Source organism: Sminthopsis crassicaudata, chromosome X (genome assembly GCF_048593235.1).
Source record: "Sminthopsis crassicaudata isolate SCR6 chromosome X, ASM4859323v1, whole genome shotgun sequence".
Taxonomy (NCBI): domain Eukaryota; kingdom Metazoa; phylum Chordata; class Mammalia; order Dasyuromorphia; family Dasyuridae; genus Sminthopsis; species Sminthopsis crassicaudata.
In genome coordinates this window covers 17235355-17259106 of record NC_133623.1, presented here as the reverse complement: position 1 = coordinate 17259106, position 23752 = coordinate 17235355, and the positions used below count along the sequence as shown (strand labels likewise).

General features: G+C 36.9%; 1 long non-coding RNA gene across 1 annotated transcript in view; it reads right to left on the bottom strand.

Annotated features, from left to right (window-relative positions):
• Positions 1-9615: 9615 nt before the first annotated feature.
• The window catches only part of LOC141549193 (uncharacterized), a 45629-nt gene continuing 31492 nt past the window's right edge, over positions 9616-23752 (bottom strand). Inside the window, exon 4 of the long non-coding RNA XR_012484281.1 lies at positions 9616-9713. This is a non-coding gene — a long non-coding RNA (uncharacterized LOC141549193). The remainder of the gene's footprint in view (positions 9714-23752) is intronic.

The following is a 23752-nucleotide window of genomic DNA, read 5'->3' as shown; positions in this document are numbered from 1 at the left end:
CTGGAATGACAAGTAAGGAACTAGGCTTGCATTCACAGTGGAGAAGCACAGAGAGTTTGGGTGGAGTAAATTACTGAAGGTAAGAAATCACCCTTCCAGTGTATGCGCACAATGGTCCTAAAGCGTTCTTTTTTTTTTTTTTTTTTTTTTTTTTTTTTTTTTTAAACCTATGTAACAACCCCCTCCAATGCAGAATGAAGACTCCTAGACCTTTTGTAGGAACTTCATGGCATCTCAGGATAGATCTCACAGGCTACAGGTTAGGAACCACTCTTTTAGTCTAACAAAAGCAAGCTGAAAAAAATATTACCAGTTCTCTACCTCATTAATAAAATACTCAGAACAGGAAGAGGTCATGTAACTCTAATGGTCTGCATCTGGAATCGGGAGGCCCCACTTTGAATCTTGTCTCACATCTATAACTGTTCAGTAATGACTAAATCATGCTCAGTTTCTTCATCAGGAAAACATAAATAATAAAACTCCCACTTCAGAGTTGTGAGAAAAATGCCTTGTAATCCTAAACGTGAACCATGATTATTACCGCTATTTCCTTTGGGTCAGTGTCATATGTTCCCATTCTCTTCTAGTGTTTTGCTTCCTCTCCAAAGAAATGCGAGAAAAGAGAAGGAGAATTTGTGGAAGGAGGCACGGAACAGAAAGTCACAGGATAACAACAAACATGAACTTGATCCTTCTTTTGAACATAATGATAATGATTGTGAGTGTAATTATAATACCTGATATAGCCAGCATTTATGTGCCACCTTAAGGTTGCCAAAGTGCTCTACAAACATTATCTCATTTGATTCTCACAACAACCCTGGAAGCTGGGAGACAGATGCTACTATTTACACCCATTTTACAACTGAGTACACTCAGACAAAAAATAAGTGATTTGTCTAGGTCACTTAATAACTGTTTGAGCCAAGATTTGAACTGAATTCTTACTGATTCCAGGTCAATGATCTATCTGCTGTCTCACCTGGCTACCTAGATGCAGACATCTGGACAGAGTAGAAAATGGTGTAGGATGGAATGAACAGAAAGAAAAAGGATTTCACTTAAAAAGTATTTTTTCCCCAAGGGAACAAATAGATAAGAAAGAAGGCAAAGTGCATGCTCCAGACTTGGGTTAGGCCCAATAGTGTTACACCACTAGCATTTCCTTAAATCAAGCGACCACTCATCAGGGATGCTTCTACAATGGCAAGGCCTTATGTCATGACCTACTGAATCTCTGGGTTTAAGTAAGCCTGCCTACCATACCCTTTGATCCCGGAAAAGTTCATTTCCTAGGAAGAATCACACATAAACTCATGGAGAGAAAATAAAGCCAATAAAAACAACTTATTATTGACTGATGATAACATGAATAAGGGAAAACAGAAAGAACATTAATCCAAAGTGTAGTATAGTCATTCCTCTTCACCCCTGGGAAGTTTTATGTTTGTTTTCCTGCTAAGCCTACAAGGGCTGCAACAGAATCACTGACACTTGTACTTGAATTTCTTTATTGCCAACGGAATTAGTTAATTCCCATAAAATTAACATTATGGGACTCACAGCAATGTAACACTTTAGACATGACTATGATGTGACATTGAGTGACTTTTAAACAGAGAAAGAACAACATCTCATCCTGTGGCTAAAAAACCATGCAACTTTCCTGGGACTCTCAATTCTTTGGTACCTGGAAATAAAACTTGACTAACTTGAGTCACTGGTTAACTCTAAGTTACAATACAAGGTGAAAGAAATTGGACAGAGGTAAAACCAAGACTCAAAGAGAGTACATAACCAAGCCTGAAGATCAGTAGCAGAGGTAGGACCTAAATTCAAACTCTGACCCACAATCCCACAAACCTTACATAGAATTAATTACATTAGTTCCAAAGCAATAGTCAAAACAAACCAAGTTAGAAGTGTGGTTAAAGATGAAGACTATGATAAGTTCAGCCACAGTAGCTGAACACAGTAAATTGTAATACAATTTACTTCAACAAATACTTGTTTCAAAAGAACAAAATGCAGGTAAGACCTCCTCAACAGAGGTATTTTCCACACATGTTAAGACTGGACCAGATCCCTGTCAACCACAGAGATAACTTTACTTAGTATCAAAGAACATAAAACAGAGCCATCAAAGGTATGGATATAGCGTATGCCCTTGACAAGAGTTCCAGTGAAACAGGTTCTTGAGATGTTCTTTTTTTTTTTTTGTGGATAACTTGATGCAAACTACCTCAAGTCCCATAATGCTACTGAGTCTCTTTAATGAAATCCATGTGCATTCAAAAGTGAAAGTTAATTTGTCTATAAAAGAGGAAATGACTAGCAACTTATGCTAAAACTAATTAAGTACATATATATTTTACCCCAGCAATATTACTTTTAGTCATATACCTCATGGAGGCCCAAAGCAGAAAAAAAAAGTTATACAGACAGAAATATTTCTAATAGCACTTTTTTACAATCTCAAAGAACTAGAAGCAAAGTGGATATCCATTTACAATGCCCATAAATAATAGTAGGGGAATAGAAAGTATGACAGAAGCAGTACTACACTATCCCTGCCACACAGGCACAGCTAATTTTTTCTTTTTTTTCCCCCAAAAAAGGAAGATATTTTCTTTGAGATGTGACTGGACTATAAGACTGACCTGGATGCTGATATGGCTTCCCAGTTGCCTAGGGAATAAAATTCCTCAGGGAAATGTTGCCAATTACACCTGTTGTACTTCCCACTGTCATGAGAGTTAACACAATCTTCTGAACATGCATGTTTCCATAGAAAATGACGGTTGAATTGATGTGAATCTATATAGTATCCTTGCTGAACAGTCTTTCCATGCTATTAATTCCTTTTTCATCCACTGGAAAATGGTCTATGAGTATCCCATTTCATTTTAACCCCAAGCTTAAACCACTCAACCAGCCCTGAGTCAGTTCAGAGAAAAATAATGAACTAATATGTACTTGAAAAAAAGTTTCTCTATGAAGAATTCTCAAAGACTTGGGAAAACTTGTAGGAACAGTTTCCAGGAGAACAATTTGCACAACATAAGTAATTCAAAGGAAAATGACACTGAAAGTTTTTAGAACTCTAATAAATTCAATGATCAATAATGGGTAGACAAGATCAATAAGGAACCATGGATGCCTCACCTCATTGGCAGAGCTGACAGACTAGAGCCGTACAATGAAGCATGTAAATTTCAGACAGAATTAATCTATTCATTTGTTTTGCGTAGTTATAAGTTTTTTTTTTTAAGAGAAAGTTTTATTGAGGAAGAAAGGTAATGGAACTGATAGTGATATTTTTAAAGCATTGACAAAACTTTAAAGAAAAAAAATAGCAGAATAGTCCAGAAAGCAAAACTCAATCCTGCATAGTGTCCAAATGATAAGAAGCTATATCAAGAACTGAATAAGAGGAGAACAGGCTGATTTGTATTTGGGAATTTGAGCTTTGCTTCAAACAATCCCAAATTGTTTCATAAACCACCCCCACCTCTCAAAAATCTTTTTAATGCTAATAATCTTTTGGTGATGCAAAACCACTGAACACAAAAAAATCTCCAAGGAATAAAAATTGCAGGTGACTCAAAGGGTGCTAGAAATTTATGGTAGAATTCAACAGATTACAGAGTATTACCAATAACAACTTCCTTGTTAGTCAATGCATAAGAAAGCATAAGATTTCAAGACTATAATTTGAGATTATTTAATCAGAATTACAGAAATAATAGCAAGGATCATTGAATGATAGATTTAGAATTGGAAAGAACTTTTAAATCATATAATCCAACTCCTTCAGTTTTGCATATGAGGAAACTAAGTGCCAAGAGACGTTAAATGCCTTGTATAATGTTCCATAAGTGACTAAGTACACACCAGGATTCAAAGTCTTTTCTTGCCACAGAACCACAATGAGTCAATATATTATCAGAGAAAAAAAGGAATCAGTTATGCAGAGAAAACCAAGGCACAACAGATGAACTGTCAGCATGTCACACTGATAAAAAAGAAATATTGAAAGATTCTGAGAAAAGTGTTCATAACACTGTACATAGAGTTTATGGAAAAGTGTAGATAAGAGAACTCCATAGGGTAGAAAACTGTAGGTGGTTTGTAAGCTACACCAATGAGGTCACATATCCCAGAAATTTACCACTGGAAGAGAACTGTTACCTGAAAACAACCCAGAGCTGAAAGACATATCTATTAGAACCTGGATAACACACAGCATCCAGTCTGATTAAAGACCTAAAATGAGAAGGAACCTAATACCTTGTGACACATCAAGTGAAGAACAATTACTCATAAAGCCTGTTCTAATTATGATTAAGTAAAGATATAAAGGCCAACACCTAACAGGAATAATTTTTAAAAGGTACTCAAACCATGTCAAATAATCTATCTGGTCAATAGAAACATTCAAATACATGTCACAAAGCAGCTTAACCAAATTTCCCGCCTTTAGTTTTCCTACCTTTCAAAATCAGTTCTTTGCAGATATGTAAGCCCATCTGATTATTAAACAGGCAATGTAAGCATGGCCTTTATGCTGTCCACAGACTGAGAATGAAAAATGTTGTCATTAATATTTAACCTTAAATTCCTTTCTTTTTCTGGTTATAAACTTAAATATTTCTATTCTTTCATTTCCCTTCAAAAGACTCTTTTAAAGTATGTTTTAAGCAGAGGTAGAATAATGGTCCAATCTCAGTTCTGACATTGGCTTCTTTGGGCAACTGCCCTCAGGCTCATCACTTAATCTTACTGCAGTAGCTTCTCCCTGTTAAAGGGATAAAACAATACACCTCATTATAGTTTAGCTACTGCTTTGAAGATGCACAAATGCTACACATTTATTTTTCTAATTACAATGTTCATAATTCCCAACTGCATGACATTTAAACAGAACCCATTCCATTTTAATAGCCAATTTGATCTAGCCCTGAGTGACTCACGAGGTGAGAGGGGCTAAAGGGTAGATGAAATGATTCCAACAAAAATATGTTGTGGATGAGTCTATGCTTGCCTTCTATCACATTTCAAAGGCTCTCTTCTCTCTGTTATGATTTTCAACCTGGGAGTATGTGCTCCATTAAAAGAAGAATGAAAAGTACAAAATGATTTCTTCCCCAAGAAATCAACTTAAGGACACATTATTGTCTCACCATATACTCAGTTTTCAACTTCTCAAATATAGCTTCCCAGGAGCTGTGGGACTCTCTCTTCATATCGGACAGAGACAGACAGCTGGCAACATACAGATGATCTGCACACATACTTTGAGTGTCTGGCCACTGCCATCTTTGGGTTATCTCAAAAGCTCATTAAGACCTCAAGAATTCATTATCTTTTCTGCATTTCCTTTTTCTTTTTCACATCATTATTTCATATCATTAGAATTTCTCCAATCTTTAGTATCTTTCTCCTAAGCAGCTAACTTTCTTTTAGCAAATAATTCTTAGCTTTAAATCCAATAATGATTTTGCAAGAACTGGAAACATATGCCTTATGATAGTTGGGAGGGTCTTTCTTAATAGTAGAGAAGACATGTGAAGGTGCCAATCAATAACTTGTAATACAGGGTCAACAGATATTTACATAATACCTACTAAAGATTAATCACTATAATGGACATGAATATGAGTATGATACTTGTTGTCAAGGAACTTTCAATCTATTAGGGGATACTAACAATTATATCTTTTCACTTTTTAAGAGTTTTATTTTTCCAAATACATGCAAAGATAGTTTTCAACATTCATCTTTGCAAAACTTCGTGTTCCAAATTTTTCTCCCTTTCTCCTCTTCTCCCCCCTAAGACAGCAAGCAATCTGATATAGGTTATACATGTACAATCACTTAAATTATATTTTCATATTAGTCATGTTGTAAAAGAAAAAAACAAAAGGTAAAAATAGTATACTTTGATTCATTATCCACAGTTCTTTTTCTGAATGCATATGGCATTTTCTATCCTGTCTGTTGGAATTATCCTGTATCACCTTATTGCTGAGAAGAGCTAAGTCTATCATAGTCAATCATCAAATGATCTTGCTGTTACCACATACAATGGTCTCCTAGTTCTACTCACTTCACTCAACATCAGTTCAGGTAAGTCTCTTCAAGATTTTCTGAAATCAGCCTGCTGATCATTTCTTATAGAACAATAACATTCCATCACCTTCATATACCATAACTTATTCAGCCATTCCCCAATTGATGGGCATACACTCAATTTCTAGTTCCTTGTCACTACAAAATGTGCTGCTACAAACATTTTTGCCCATGTGGGTCCTGTTCCCATATTTATGTATCTAAATTATGAACCCATTTTGACCTTATCTTGGTGCAGGATGGTAGGTGTTGGTCAATGTCTAGTTTCAACCATATAATTTTCCAGTTTTCCTAGCAATTTTTGTCAAAGAATGAATTCTTATCCCAGATGCTGAAGTTTTGGGGATTATCAACCATAAATTATTGTGTTTTGTGAACCCAACCTATTCCATTGATCCAGCACTCTATTTCTTGGCCAGATACAATTTTATAAGCAGTATGTGGTAATACCCATGAGAGAGAGATGAAATGAGTGCTATAAAGGTACAGAGGAAATGAGGATGGATTATAGTGAGATGTGACAAAGTAGGGAGGAGAGTTAAAGAATTGTAGACTCAGAAGTGAAAAGGAGCTAAGAGAACTTAAAAACTAAACCCCTGATTTTACAAGAGAGATGATGGAGTGAGTGACTTGCCTGACCCACTTAGATAGTCAAGGTCAAAATTGAGATTTGAACTTAGATGCATTGACTCCAAATCCAGAGCTTGGGATAGGAGCAAATGAAAGATTCATAAGAGAGGTATATTTGAGCTCAGCTAGAAAGAATAGGTGTAGTTTCAACAGGTAAAAACAGATTGGCTGGGAATGGATGAAGGAGCCTAGATAAAAACACTAGGGATGAAACAGTATAATGAAAAAATGAGAAGTAACAAATAATCCAGATGGGCTAAAGTATTCTAAGGGTAGTGAGAAGTAAAGGACATGCAAAATAACTCCTGGGGTGAAAAATTAGTTGAGAATAGATTGTAGAGGGTCCTGATTGTTAAGCTGAGCATCTGTACTTTATTCAGTTAGCAGCAGTCAACAAAGAGTTCTGCAAAAGAGTATAGAATGATCCAAATGCCACTTAAGGGCATTAACACAGATACTTGTAGACACACTAGACTACATAGATGGATAAAGGCACAAAATCATCAGAGTATAGTTGGATTTAGATCTGGAAGGGGTCTTAGAGATTACTTAATTACTTTTATTTTATTTTATTTAAAAAAATTTAATAATAGTTTTTTTTATTTTCAAAATGCATGCAAACACAGTTTTCAACATTTATCCTTGCAAAACCTTGTCTTCCAAATTTTTCTCCTTTCTTTCCCCCTAGCACCCTCCCCTAGAGAGCAAATAATCTAAGTTAAATATGTGCATTTCTTTTAAACACATTTCCACATTTATCATGCTACACAAGAAAAATCAGATCAAAAAGGGAAAAAATGAGAAAGAGAAAAAAAAAAACAAACAAGCAAACAACAACAACAAAAAGGTGAAAATACTATGTTGTGATCCACACTCAGTTCCCACAGTCCTCCTTCTGGATGCAGATGACTCCATCACAAGTCTATTGGAATTAGCCGGAATCATCTCATTCTTGAAAAAATATTGCTTTTATTTTAAAAATGGGAAAACTAAGGCCCATAACATTGCAGTAACTTGACTAAGTTCATACCAGTAGTATTAGACCTCAGAAATGAATTTACACTGTCTGACCTAAGTCCATCAACCCTATATTATGCCATACTGCTCTTGAATCCACTAAGAAATCTGTGTACACCTCATAAGGACACAAAGAAAAATGAGACAACTGGACACCTTTACATCTATGTCATATTATATAAAACACATCATATATGCCTTGTGGGATTTACCATGGACAAGGAGTCAGCTTTTGACCATAGTCCACCTTTTGCACAAAACAGATGTGTACAAAAAAGAATAATTTGTCTTTTAGGAGATATTTTCTTTGATTTATGCAAAGGAGGCTGAGGGAAAGTGTGAAGCATACTGCTTCAAAGAACTTAAAGTCCACGTTGCCATTTCCTGACCAAATAGCTGAGCCACAAAATACAAGACCCTCACAACTCAGTACTCAGTTTGCCAAATATTTGGAATTCATTTCCAATTTTGCATTGCTTATTTGGTTCTCCATTTCAAGAATCCTACCCTGAATGAGAGGCAGCATGGCTTGGTGAATAAAGTGCTGGGCTTGGAAAGTCTCAAAGATCTAGCATGTAATCTTGGTTAGCACTAATAGTTGGTTACATGACTAACAGCAAATAACTTTACTCTTTGGGCTAATAGTTTCTTTACTGGTAAAATTAACAGAACAGTACCTAATTTTCATAAGATTGTTTTGATGCTCAATGGTATTTAACAAGAGGTGGGACTTAAAGCAGCTACAAAAGTACTTCTTCAGGAAAGTGAATAGCAAAAAAGTCATCTGACGGAACTGAAGGAACATATCACAGTACATGGAGACAGCCAGCACAGGCTATTCATTTAAGAAAGATGGCTATAAAAAATTGGGACACAGGTTGGTACCGTCAATAATAATAGCTGCCATGCCTGTGATCTTTTAAGGTTTGCATAGCACTTTTTAAACAACAACTCAATAGGGTAGGTATATAATCAATAGGATCGCCATTAAAATTCCAACTCAAGTCTCCTGTCTGTGATGTTTCCACCATACCATGCTGCCTGGCACCTCAACTGGGCAGCAAATGTGAAAGAGGTTTTGTTCTGTTTTGCTAGTGGAGAGAGGTTGGGTTGCTACTGCTTGTTTTCTTTCATTCTGTCATCCAAAACAATTACTATCCATACAATTCCTGGAGATATTTCAAAAGGGATGGAAGGATCCACTGGAGAGGGACAGACTGAAGGTACAAGGAAAGGTACAAGACTGAGGATATAAGACATGATTTGTAGAGCAAGGTCCCCAAAGAAGCCAAAGGAAGCCCAATCAATCTGTCCTCTGCTTTCTATGGCATCCTCTTGGGGAAGTTCTGACAGCCAAAGATGTCTCAGAGGGTTCTCACAGGTACTCTGCTTCCACTGCACCTGAAGGAACAGACTATTCCCCCAATCATTGTTTTCAGATTCTGGATCAGCATGACATCTCAAATGCAGATAAAGTAGCTGTGCCAAAGGAGAACACCCCCGCCCCAGTTATATCTTATGTCTACCATCCATGAAGCTGAGCACACCAGCAGATCATAATATACAAAGACATAATATACAAAGAGCAGATACCTATAGAACTCAAATTTTTGCATTACAATACACAATATCTCCTCCTCCCTACCCTGGCTCTAGAATCTTTTCCTACTCTTCATAGGGTGAGATATAGAAAATTAGGAGCTTTAACAAATACTAAACAACACACAAGACAGCATTTTATTGAGAAAAGATCAACTCAAGCTGAAAAGGAAAAACAAACCTTAGAAATGATGTTCAGAAAGAATTCTGGGCTTCAAAGGGTTATGTGTACGTCCCTGGAATTTGCTGCAGCATAGGACTCGCCATACAGCCTCTAACTTCATCCATCTAGCCAAGTATTCTCTTCTTTTTTCTCAGCAATTGATTGCTAGCTATAAAAACAATAGTCATTTTCAATCCTTTGCCACCTGCAGAATGTTTCTAAAATGGTCCATCGACCTTTCTTTGCTTTCTTTATAAATATAACGGGGCTGTTTCTTTGACATGATATTTTAGAAGGTTTCCTAATCCTTCCAGATGAGAGAACGCCATATTCAGTGGTGCACACTAAAAGGCTGACTTTTATCTGACTGCTCTGTTTGCATTATCACAGAGAGTCACACTGTTTTTCTATGCCTGCAGTAAAATACCATAGTGAGTTGGATCTACACACAGTAAGGTAAATACTACAGGCAAAATTCTGCCAGCAGATGCAACAGTACAGTTCTCTGGCATGTCACTGGAAGCGATGTACGCTTCACCAGGAATAGAGAACTAACACTTCCCTTGACTGAAGCTCTCAAACTAGTCTCAAGCTACTATATCATACATATTTTAAAGGGACCCTATCATCATGTTGGTTAGGGAATAGAATAACCTGATATTATTAAGCAGAATTCACTTAGATAATAGATGTGGAAAATGTGGAGAATGGATCAGTTTAACTAGCAGCTGTTAAATCAAGAATAGGGCACAGCAAACTGATATTGTTTGCTTTTCTGACAGTTGCTAAAATGGAAGAATAGCAAAAGATTAGAGATCAAATTTGTGGAGATGTTATTTTATATATTTATTTTTCAGAGTCTTGTCTTTTATTGACACATTTGTGTTAGCACAAAAGGCATACTCCCTAAAACCCAAACAAATATCCTTACAAGCTATGTTTCTTGAAAAAAGAGCTTATCAATTACTAAATAAAAATAGAATTATGCCATTTAATTGTTGCATGTTGACCATTACGATTTAAAGAACAGTTTTCAGGCCTGCTCTAAGTTCAATTTCTTTACAATGATATGGTTAGTGTGTATGTTGTTTTTTGGATCTGCTTTCTGAATTCTATCACTTTTCTAAGAGTCTTCCCAGGCTACTCAATTCTTTCTACTTGTGATTCATTTAAAATAGAGTAATATATTATATTCATAGATAATAATTTGTTTAGCTATTAACCAATTGTGGAGCACATCTTACTTCTGTCTTTTTGTTATTACAAAAAAAGCTACCATGACGGTTTTTATACACCTTTCCTTGCAGTAAATGAACTCCATGAGATATAGTTCCACTGGTGCAATCTCTGGGCCAAAGGGTATGAGCAATTTAATAACCTTTCTTGTACAATTCCCAATTGGATTCCTGAGTGGTTGAACAAATTCAAAGTCCCTCTTGTAGTGAATTAGCTTGTCTGTCCTTCCACAGCCCCTTCAAGAATGAGTTTTCATGTTTCAGCATCTTGGCTAGCCTAATTAGTTTTCATGTGTGTGTACAGAAGAGGGAGGAGTGGTAGTTCTGATTTACATTTCTCAGATTATTAGTGATTTTGAACATTTTTTCTAGGCAGTTAGTGACAGTTATGTATTTCTTATTTTTAGAACTATTTATTCATTTATTTAAGCAGCTTTTAATAATCTTTGCCAATTCATTCTATATTTTGTATGTCAAGGTTTTTATCAGAGATGTTTAATTCATGATTTTCACCAGTATACATATTTTTATGCCACTACTTGTGATAATTTCATTTGTCAACAATAAGTCAACAAACATTTATTAAGCACTTACTTTATGCACTTACTTACATTGTGGCTTGTTTGTAGGGGAAAAAAAGCTAACTTTTCATAATTGAGATTGCCTATTTTTTCTTGGATGACCTTTTCTATTTCTTGTTTGGTTAAGGATTTTTCCTATATCCAGAACTGTGAAAAATATAACTCATTCTACATTGATTTTTTATATTTATATTTCATATTTATATGTAGTTTATATTTATATACCCTGGCCTTTTATATTTAAATTATTTATCCACTTGGAATTTATAATGTATATTAATGCTGCCTAATGGGAGCTACATGGCACAATGGATAGAACTCTGGGCCAGAGGCAGAAAGACCTAAGCTCAGATGTTTATTTACCAGCTCTGTGACTCTGAGGACCAAGTCTCTCAGCCTCAAGTTCTCCATCTACAAAATGGAGATGATAACAACACCTACTTCACAGTACTGTTGGGAAGATCAAATAAAATATATGGAAATTCCTCATCATACTTTAAAGTATTATGTGAATACCACTTATTGCTATTATGACATAAAAAAGGCTAATGATTTTTAGAAGTTTATTTTAATTAGTCTACTTTATTGAAATTATTGTCTGAATTCAGTTTTAATTAGTTCATTTGGATTTTCTATGTAAAGCATGTCATCTACAAATAAATGATTTTGCCTACTCCTTTTCTACTCAAAATACAACTCTGTCTACTCTTTTTTGTATATTTACTCTCTCACATTCTTACTGCTATGGCAACCATTTATATGTTAATATTTTATTTAAGATTTTGGCATTGATATTCATTAGAGAAATTGGCCTATAATTTTCTTTCTCTGTTTTGGTCCTTTCTGGTCTAGATATCTGCACCATATCTGTGTCATAAAAGGAATAAGGTAGGTTCCTTCATCCTATATTTTCCCAAACAGTTTGTATAGTATTGGAATTAAATGTTCTTTAAATGTTTGTTAGAATTCACTTGTAAATCCATCTAACCTTAATGATTTTTCTTAAGGAGTTCATTAAAGAGCTTGTTCAATTTCTTTTATTTCCTCTTTTGTTAATCTGGGCAATCTATGTTTTGGAAGTATTCATCCATTTTACTTAGATTATCAGATTTATTGGCACACAGTTGGGTAAAATAGCTCTTAATTATTGTTTTAATTTCCTCTTCATTGCTGATAAGTTCACCTTTTTCATTTTTGATACTGATAATTTGATTTTCTTCTTTCCTTTTTCTCTTCAAATTAATTAAAGGTTTGTCTATTTTGCTTTTTTTTTTTTTTTTTTATAAAACCAACTCTTAGTTTTGTTTATTCAACAGTTTATTTACTTTCAATTGTATTAATCTCTCCTTTTATTTTTAGAATTTCAAATTTAGTATTTAATTGGGGGGTTTTAATTTGTTCTTTTTCTAGCTTTTTAGTTGCATGCCCAATTCACTGATCTTCTTTCTCTATTTCTATAAGCATTCCTTAAGAAATGTTTTGGGTGCATCCCATAAATTTTGGTGTGTTGTCTCATTATTGTCATTCTCTCAGGTGAAATTATTGATTGTTTCTATGGTGTTTTTCATTCACTTATTATTTAGGATTATTTTGCTTACAATTAATTGCTGGTCTACTTTTCCACAGACTTTTATTACATGTAATTTTTATGGCATCATGATCTGAAAAGGATGCATTTCTTATTTCTGCCTTTCTAAATTTGATTGTGAGGTTTTTATGCCTTGTATACATGGTCAATTTTTGTGTAGGTTTCATGTACTTCTGAGAAAACAGTATATTCCTTTCTGTCTCTGATTTTCTCCAAAAGTCTATCATACCTAATTTTTTGAAAATTCTATTTACTTCCTTAACTTTTTTCTTGTTTATTTTGTGGTTAAATTTATCTAGTTCTGAAAGAGGGAGGTTGAGATCCCCCCCCCCAGTACAGTTTTGTTGTCTATTTCTTCTAGCAACTCTTAACCTCTTCTCTAGGAATCTGGATGCTCTGCCACTTAGAGCATATATGTTTAGTACTGATATTACTTCATTATCTATGGTACCCTTTAGCAAGATGTACTTTCCTTCCTTATTTCTTTAAGTTATATCTATTTTTGCTTTTGATTGATCTGAAGTCGAGATATCTACCCTTGGTTTTTTTTTTTGTTTTTTTTTTTGTTTTTTTTGTTTTTTGTTTTTTGTTTTTTTTTTATTTTTACTTCAGCTGAAGCATAATAGATTTTGCTCCAGCCATTTTACCTTTACCCTGTATATATCTCTCTTCTTCAAATATGTTTCTTGTAAACAACATATTGAAGGATTCTGGCTTTTAATCCTGTCTGCTATCCACTTCCATTTTATGGGAGAGTTCATCCTATTCATATTGATAATTACTTAGTCCTGGAAGAGTCAAAAATACTAATTCTGTATTTCCCGCCATCTTATTTTTCCCATTATCCTTTTATCTCTCCTTTTCTCCTTTCCCTTCTCATCAATGTTTTGCTTCTGACTGCCACCTCTCTCAATCGGCCCTCCCTTCTTTCAGTCCCTCCCCTTTCTTATCCTTTTCCCCTTCTATTTTTCTGCCCTTTCTTTTATTAGCCTTACCCTTTCCTTTCCCCCTTCTCTTCCTACTTACCTATTGACTGAGACAAGTTTCTATACCAAACTAAATACATATGATAATCCCTCTTTGAATGGCAAACATTTCTAACATTATTTCATAAAAATTGGGGACAGCATGCATCTTAGCTTCACACCTAATCTTACTGAGTCACTGGGATTGTCAGTTTTTGGTTTTAACGGTTACTTTGGTTCATATAGAAAGGTCCTTTTTCTCATATGATATTTAATTTTTTTATATGAACATTCGACTTTGTCATGATTTTTTCTGTGCTATACCTATTGATAAGACCACACAACAATTTTTTTTTCAGAATACTCTCATAGTTGTCTGAATGTTGAACCAATCTTATGTTTCTGGTATAAATCCAACATAGTCATAGTAAATAATATCTTAATATATTGCTATCATTTCTTTGTTAATGTCTTGTTTAATATTTTACATCTGTTCATTGTTAAATTGGTCTATAGTTTTCTGTCTCTGTTTTCTCTTTCTCAAGTTGGGACAATATGACCATATTTATCTTACAAAAGAAATTCAGGGAGGTGGCCTTCTTTCTTTCTCTATTTAGGCAAGAGGTTAGCAGGGAATTATTTATTCACTAAACATATGACAGCATTTATTTTAAAATCCATTTGGACTATTTTTTCCCTTTGTGTATTCACTCATTTATGAATTTCATTTTCTGAAGTCAGATCATACTACTGTGTTAAGCTGGGAATTTTCGAAATTTTGGAAATATCCATTCATAGCTAATTGGTTTCACTAGTGTTGGCAGAAAGTAAAGATAACATGATGAAAACATCTAGTATAGCAAGTTATCCTCTGTGGCAAGCGTGTGGAAGTATATGGGACTCAAAGGATTACCAGGTATGAATGAGTGGAGATCTACATTGTGGGAGTGACTAAGAACTTCCCTGAAATCAAAGATTCACAGGAATATCTCAATAACGAATCATCTAGATAAAATATTTCCTAAGTCATTTCTGAATATTCCATTGGTCCACATAAGTCTTCATGTTGTTTTTCAACTCCATTTTCAGTTTATGTGTAGTTACTGCATAGAATGCCTTTGGAAAAGATGATGAAGCTTCAGAGCTCTGACTAGATCATTAGGACACTGTAATATCAAGCTAAAATATCAGAACAAGATGCAAAAGCATTTTACCATTTTGAAAAGTAACCGCCATTAACTAGCTCTATCATCTTAAGCAAGTCAGTTCTGTGTGTCTCATCTGTAAAATCCAGGAGCTGGAAGAAATGATCTGGTCATTCTCTTCCACTTTTGATTATAATTCTATGTAAACAGGCAACTGGGAATTGTAGAGGAATATGTAAATGAATGTGGTTAATGGCCCACGTGTTAACTGAGACAGAGGTGCACATCAGAGGCCCAGTTATATAAAATGGAATAAAATAGCCGAAAAATGTCAAACTCCCAGAGAGAATGCTATGCTTCTCTTTTAGGCAATTCAAAGCGATTATAAGGATGTGAGGAGAGATGTGTCATGGGTAAATATACATCTCTGATTTCTCAAGCTAATTGCAGCCTTTAGGACGAGATGTATAGGGAGAGGAAATTGAAAAGCTGGAAGCACAGGAAAGATGTTAAAGAGAGTAATTTTTAACAATTGGAGCTGTCCAAAATGGAATGGGCTGCCTGAAAAAGTCAGAAGAGCTAACATTTATCTAAAGCTTTAATGTTTGAAAAGTGCTTTACATATATTATCCCATTTCATCCTAACAACCCATAGTAAGTACAATTATGATCCCAATTTTGCAGCTCATAAAGGTTCATTGGCTTCTCAGGGGTCACAGGGCTAGAAAGGCTGAAAGGAAGGGTTCAAACTAAGTTGCCATTTGAATTTAAACTCTTGGAAGGAGTTTTATTTCTGTGTCTCTTCTCCCTGGCTAGCTGACACAAAGAAGGCACTCACTCATTGCAGGCCTTCCCCACTTCTTGGTCAGTCCTCTGTAACACTCCCCCCTTCCCCTGCACACCTGCCCCCTAACTGGAGGTGCTGGGATCTGAAACAAATGGCCATCTTCCTCAGATGCCACAGCATATAGTTCTGTCAGCAGAGTCCTCTTATGGCAAAGGTTTCTCCCTAGTGAATCAAAGCCAGACTCAACGAGCAGAATCCACTGGTCAAATGAATGTTCTCAGTCAGATTTCTGATCCCGAAGTCTAATGCATAAAATTTTTTGTTATTTGGCAAAATCTTCCTTTCAAAAGTCAAAGAGATTAGTCACACTTTGTGGGCAGAGGAAATCTCTTATCTCCTGCAGAGCAATAAATTGGCAGTTACTAGATCCTATTATGTGACTGTGGCTCTGGCAATGACTCAGGCTGTGTGCCCTACACTGGAGCCTTAATTCAGAATCTCCAAAAGAACTCCCATACTGCCTTTCTCCTATCCTGCATAAGGAAAAAGGAAACTTTAACTGGTAGCATCTGCTAAATGTTTTAAGGTACTTAGAGGACAAGCCTATGTAAATACAAGAGCAACTCAATATTTTATTACAATATGGAAAAAACATTAAATATATCTAGGAAAACAGTCTTGTAAATCTTTTACAATCATGAAGATGGTCCTAATAAATCGTCTCACCAAAATGGATGTTAATATGGAATGCTAGGAATACAGTTAGAATAGGTAAAATCATTATGGAATCATGACAGAGAAAAGAGAACACATAGAATATTTATTAAATTATTAGTATTATAAATAAAACTATCTTATCAGGGGATAATTTTCCCCCTAGAAGATCACTATGTAAACACTGGGTTTAGGAACAGTATATTAGTAAGGAAGATAATTCCCTTTCTCTCTACTACCATTAAAATGATATTCAAAATCCCCCAGGCTGTCTTTTAAAACCCTCTCCAATCTTGTTGCTAATTACCACTCTAGTCTTCTTTGGTATTGCTCCCATTCTCACACCCTCCATTTCCTGGTCCCTGTACATAAGATTCCAGCTGGAGTTTCCGTTACTTTGCACAGGTAAGCTCCCACATCTAGAATGCACTCCTTACTCTTCTACTTCGGAGGATTCCAATTTTCCTACAAAGCCCAACCTGTGCCCTCTCCTAGAGACAATAGCTCCAGCTAGATAGAGTAAGCTGCATACATGAGGCAGGCCCAGGCCCTGCCCCCAAGGCCAGTAAAACAACTCCTCCAAGGCAAAGCTCTTTTGAGCTATCTCTCTATGGCCTAATCTGTACCAAGGGCTTCATAAAAGTTCATGAATTGAAGTGAGTTGAATTGAAAGGACCATTACTTGACATTGCCAGGCAGAGGACATCACAGATCTTATTTTAAGTTTTACTTCACTGAAAAATTTCAGGGTAGGGTGGGAGGGAAAAGCCACTCTTGCAAAGATGGCTAAACAGAGTTTTGCAATAAAATTGCAAACCATTTGGCACATATAAGCTACAAAAGCCAATTAGATGAGAAATCCTGGAAATTACAAAATAGTCCAGCTCTAGCCTTCACTTGTGCCAAAAGAGTCAGGCATTGGAAAGTCTCTGTCACTACTTGCACAAGGGAAGTTGTTATTTCTAGAAAGTCCTGACTTTGAAACGGGAGTAGGGGGAAAGAGAAGAATGATAGACTTGAAGTTAGGGGAATGCTGCTACAACTCCATACTGTGATACTTGTCTAGTACCTGAAAAATGAAGTGGTCGGACTACAAAGACCTGAGATTCCTTCCAGCCCTATATTGGAAACTCTTTCTTCTGTGAGTTACGGGCTGCATGACCCCAAACAAGTCACTGATCACTTTACTCATCTTAAAGGGGGACAATTACACCTTTGGTACTTACCCCAAAATGATTGTTAAAGGACAAATAAACTTTTGCTGTTTTTGTTGCTATGTCATTTCAGTCACGCCCAACTCTTCATGACCCCCTTTGGGTTTTATTGTTTTTTTAATTTTTATTTTTTTTGGCAAAAATACTGGAGAGGTTTGCCCTTCCCATCTCCAGCTTACTTTACAAATGAGGAAACTGAGGCAACAGCGTGAAGTGATTTGTCCAGGGTCACAAAGCTAGTAAGTAATTTATGCTGAATCTGAATTTGAATGCAAAAATAGTTTTTAAACCTTAAAATACTACAGAAATGCCAGTTATCTCATTACCAGTTCTACCATCACACCCACATCACATATATACAATCACAGCACATACAATAGGTAATGATTGTGATTCAGCTATGTGTCTTCAGAACCTCAGTGTTCAAATTTAAAAAGGGATGTGGCTTGGAGCATGTTGGCAATGGAACCAAACAGAACAGCTGTATGGGTCTACTTTCATTCCCAACTTCCCTGTATTTCTTGAGAGGAGTTCAGTCCTATAAATGCTCATGACCTGAGCCAGGAGAATCACAGCTCAGAGTATATTCATGTAATCAAAAAATATACCAGAGATTTTGATCATTTCCTAATTAAAGCTATCTTTGAAGCTATGGAAGACATGTTGGGCCTGACCATTTTCTACAGGTAGAAGGAAATGAATCAAACTCAAAATTCGATTGGATAAGGCAAAAGGTCAGTTTTCTTTCTTTCTTTTTTTTGTTTCAATCTGGCATGGTAAGTCAAGAGAGACTATGACTGGGCAAACACAGTAAAGGGCACAATAAAAGTAGTGGTTTCAGAAATATCAACTGCCTCCCCTTCCTCAAGCCATTATGGCACCTCAGACCTAGAAAGGACTTCTGAGAATGAAGAAGGATCTAATAAGAATCTTCTCCTACAGCATCCCAATAGAAGTTCATGCAGGCTTCATTTGAAGTACTCCAATGAGAAGCAACTGCCAACTTAAAAGCCAATCCATATCACCTATGGATGGCTTTATACATGGTTTCTTAAGCTTTGAGGTCAGACCTACTGGGCAGTCTGGAGAGGCCTAGAGACCCCAGTACAGAATCAGGTTTTTAAGTATGTAGAGGAAATTCAGTCAGAGATGAGTAAAAGGAAGATGTGATCTCTCGCCACCCTGGTTCCCAAGTCACACCATACCACCCCCATACCCTGCCCTGAATCTAGAACTCAGGTTACAAATTGCTGCTCTAATAGTGCAGAAGGCTTTGTTTCCTTCTTTGCAAAGCATGAGCCTCCTGCATCTGCTCTCTGGGACCTAGAAGAACCAGATTAACCATTCCTTCTTTCACCTGTCAGCATTTCAAATACTGCCCTCACCCTCAAGGCTATCTTTTTTTTTTTATTACCACCGTAGTCGTTAGTTGTGGGATTTCTAAGGGACTTCCAAGCTCTATAATTCTGACTTTTATCTTAGCCTTATGCTATATTCTACAGACTCTAAGCATCTACTGAGTGCAAGGCACTGGTCCTGAGTACTAGAGAGAAAAGCAAAAAATAATTAAGTGCAGTCCCTGCTCCCATGGAGCTTGCAATATAATGAAGAGGGGGAAGAAGATATGTGCAAATAAAAATGGCACCAGGGAGACTGTTCAGTGCCAAGATTAGAAGAAATCCAAGGAAGATTACATTACTTTTCAGCTGGGTTGGAAAGAGGCCTGAGAGGTGAAGGCAGGGACAGATCCAGAGGACTGCATGGAAGAGATGGTAATCCCAAAATGTATGAGAAAAAGAAATAACAAGGGCTGGCCTGGAAGTGATATTTCTTGCCTCAACACTTGAGTGCTTACCTCAGAGACCAGTCTCTTAGAATTCTGAGCTAATTTCCTCGTTCTAATGTAAAAGTTGAACAGTGTCCTCTGTGAACCCTACACTAACTTCCTGAGGAAAATTCAATTATAAAACATACCCCCTATTTTTGTAGTAGTCTTTGTTAGTCTTAATAAATAACATCTATGATTCTTGGTTTTTTTCTTTAATGAAATTCATAACCACTTAAATCCATACAGTAAAAATGCAATCACAGGTTCCTAGACCTAGAGCTCGAAGGGACCCTGGAGCTGTTTTCAGGTGTCTGAAAGGCTGTCGTGTGGCAGAGACACCACACACATTCTGCTTTTTCCCAAAGAGCAAAACCAAGATCAACACAAAGATGTTGCCAGAGGCAAATACAGGCTAGGGAAAGGGAAAGCTTCTTAACCGTTAGCGCCAGCTACAAGCAAACTGGGGCTGCTCTGAAGACCAACAGGCTCCACCTCACTAGAGATCTTTAATCAAAGGCCAAAGGAACACGTGACAGGAACCACAAAGAAGGGATACATGGCTTATGTACAAGTTAAGACTATATGACATTCCAAAAGCAGGATTTTGAGATTGTAATCTATCAAAACCTTGGCATTCCACAGAGTCAATTCAATGCAATACTGGATTGACCCTAGAAAAAGTGCCCGTATCCTTCATGTTTCACTGTCTGAACATGAAATTTCTTAATCTCCAAGTACCCACGACCCTACTCAGACATTACATACATGTACTTACTCTCCATTCTAATGAGTAGTTTCCCCACCCAACACCATAGATGCGCTTATCCTGCACCTCTGTCTGGTTTAATGGTCCCTTCTCTGCTTTCTTTATTGGCTCCTCAGCTTCCTACCACATCTTGGAATGATATGGCCATAAGATTCTGTCCCAGGTCCTCTTTTCTATCTACCAGATATCCCTTGATTCTCTCATCCACTCCCATGGCTTTGATGGTCATCTCTATAACAATGATGCCACCAATCCATTCTTAGTCTCCTCACTGATCTACTTCTACATTTCCAACTACAAAATTGTACATTTTGTATTCAAATCTATTTGTTAATCCCTATCCTCCTAAATAAAAAATGCTGGAAGTCTTACTAAGAGAGGATGCTTCCAAAAGGAGAGGAGGATTATCCTTCCTGCCTCCCACTTTCTAACCTTGGTGATATTTTCCAGTTGTACTGGAAGGTGCAACATGGAGAACATGAAATTGCAAGGTGGGCTGAGGAGAACGTATAGCAAGACAGTTGGCTACGCTGGCAGGGACTTCCTAAATCATCTTACCTGTTACCCTTTCCTACAATTCACAGACCAGTCTTGTGTCATGGCCTAGGTGTTCTGGCTAGTTAATTCCAGGAGAGCATAATCAGTAAGGTCCCTGAATGTTTTAGAATGGTCACAAATTTTTAGCATTTTCACAACTGACCAATTGGACCTCTAAATGAAGGTGAGAAAAGGGGTGGAAAATTAAATCCTGCTTTTTGAGGCTGCTGATCTGGTCTCTTTAAGTTCAGGTCCACTAAATGAACACAATTAACACCGTGCCTTACTTCTGTATACACAGTGCCTAAGTCCCATTTGTTAGAGAAAAGGTTCCCTTTGATTGCGGCTATTAGCCCAAAGTTATCCTGAGCCCCTTTTGATTTGTCCTACTGAGTTCCAGAAGCTTCTTAAGATAAACAGAGACACAGGAAATACTCTTGTTTGTATGTTATATCACAGAGGTTTGTACATTTTTATTTTATGGTGATAAATCTGAGAGCAATGTACACCCAAAGAAAAACATTTGGAGTCTGACGGGGGAAAACAACCACATTTCTTATCCTTTGAAAAATACAAAGGCAGTTCAGAATATATGAAAGATAAGGGCATTTCCAAATCAATCAATCAATCACCAAGCATTTATTAAAGAAGTATCTCATCTCACAGACACTAAGAGGCTATATCTGGCAACCCAGAATGTTCCCAAGCTGACAAATATCCAGTGGGATCAATGGTTAACACCAAAAATATGAATCAATGTATCTGCAAAAGGACCAGGTTCTCTAAATTATACAAGAGACCTCTTTCGCATGAGCATGCTTGTGTGATTTTACCAAGAATGTCCAAATAGATGGAAGAGAGAACTAGTTATTCTTTTTAAAGTTGACTCTCCAACAACACCTTGTAACCTTGGGCCCTTTGTTTACACCAGCAGTCTGAAAAATTCATGATCTGAAAACCTAATAACCTCAAGAATAGGTGGGAAAGGTGAGAATACTTATCAAAAAGGCACCCAATCCAAGCAGAAGCTATGAAAAATGAAAAACTTCACAAATACCCTAAATCCCTCTTTCAAAAGAGCTAGCTCAATTGCGCCCCAGTTTACATATCAGAAAGTGGAATGGAATGCTCACCATCTTATCAAGCCCTAAGCCAGGGTCATACGTCACTGCCAAGGTTCTGCTCAAGCCAACTTATGGAGTAGTCAAGTGATGCCCCAATTTCTCTCATATTCTCCTTTAGTTAAAGTCTCTGTTCTTTTGTACAATTGGCCAAGGAGGAAGATTAAAGAAAGAAGGTGCAAAGGCCCTTTTGCCCGTGTCACAAAATCAGAGTGGCAGGATGAGAATTTGAGACTAAGAGCAGCCTCTGTCTAATCAGAACTTCATCAAGAAGCCCCTCCCTGACTTCCCCAATAAGTGGCCTGCCAGGCTTCATAATTCTGAAGGTACACTGTTACCTCCTGACGTAACCAATTCCACTTGGGCACAGCTATAATGAGGAAGAAATTCTTCCTCATATCAGTTCTGGAGTTTCTTCTAACTTCCACCCTTTGTCTCCATTTCTGCCCTGTGCAAACAAGTGGAACAAGTCTCATCTGGTGTCCATGTGATAACTCTCCTAACACTTGAAGCCTGCTAGAAGATCCTTGATAAGTTCTCTCTTCCTCCAAGTTGAGCAGTCTCACTCTCTTCATTCTATCTTCAGACAGTACAAGTTCCATATTATAATTCTGGGTTCCCTTCTTTGGATGCTCCCCTGCATATCAGTGTCTTTCCCTGAAAGGTGGTACCCAGTGTAGAACATAGTATGTAGTCTGAGCAGGGCAGAAATCTGAAATGACCCCCTTCCTAGTCTAGGACACAGAGGCTTTTAATGTACTCTGACATAGTATTAATTTTCCTGACTTCCACATGAGACTGTTCATCTTAAGGTTGCAAGCCACTTGAAACCCCAGATCATTTTTTTTTCATTTTGAGAAACTCTTATTTACCTGTGCTTGCCCTAACTTCCTTCTATCTCTTAGTGTTGGTTAACTTTACTAGTAATTACCAGCCTCAAACTGTTCACTTTGATCGCTTTGACTTTGATTTGCTTCCCAGTATTTCTGGTAGAGGGAGGCCAGGTCTCATATTCCAACTCGATTCTTTTTCAGCCATGCCTTTATTAGCAAGGAAGTCAGAAAGTTTTATATCATTACTGATAATCACAATATGAATCATAGATACTGATATTCATATAGTGATTTGCAGATATCAGTTTGTTCAACCTTTCTAACTCCCCTGTGAGAAGGCAGTACCAAGACTTATGCACATTATATGAATAAGCAAACTGTACCCAATGAGGTTAGGTGATTTGTCCAAGCTCACATAAATGAGCTGAGCAAGGATCTAAACCCCGCTGTTCTAGCTCTCTCCCAGATTTTTTGTTCAGTGGGGATTTGAGTCTGGGAAGACAAGGGAACATTCGCTGATGGGAATGCCAGGCCCAGCTGTGCTGCTAAGATGTGACCCTGGATGAGAGGGAACCAGGACACCAGGAGTACAGGGGCCAGGGGGGGGTAGGGGCACTTGCAGGCAAGTGAAGCTCTTGCTTTGGGGTTCCTGGTCAGAGAAGGAAGCTAAAGAGAAGCTTGAGGCACTATGCATGCCCCTACCCCATGATTCAAGGTGTTTACACTAATACTTCTCAGTAAAGAAAACTGAACCACCAACAAACAAAGAATCTCACCATTGAAACATATTATGGGAACAGGGAAGAATTGGGGTTCATCTCCAAAGAGTAACATGAAATGAAACTATAGCAATCTAGTGTTTGATAAACCCAAAGATCCCAACTTTTGGGATAA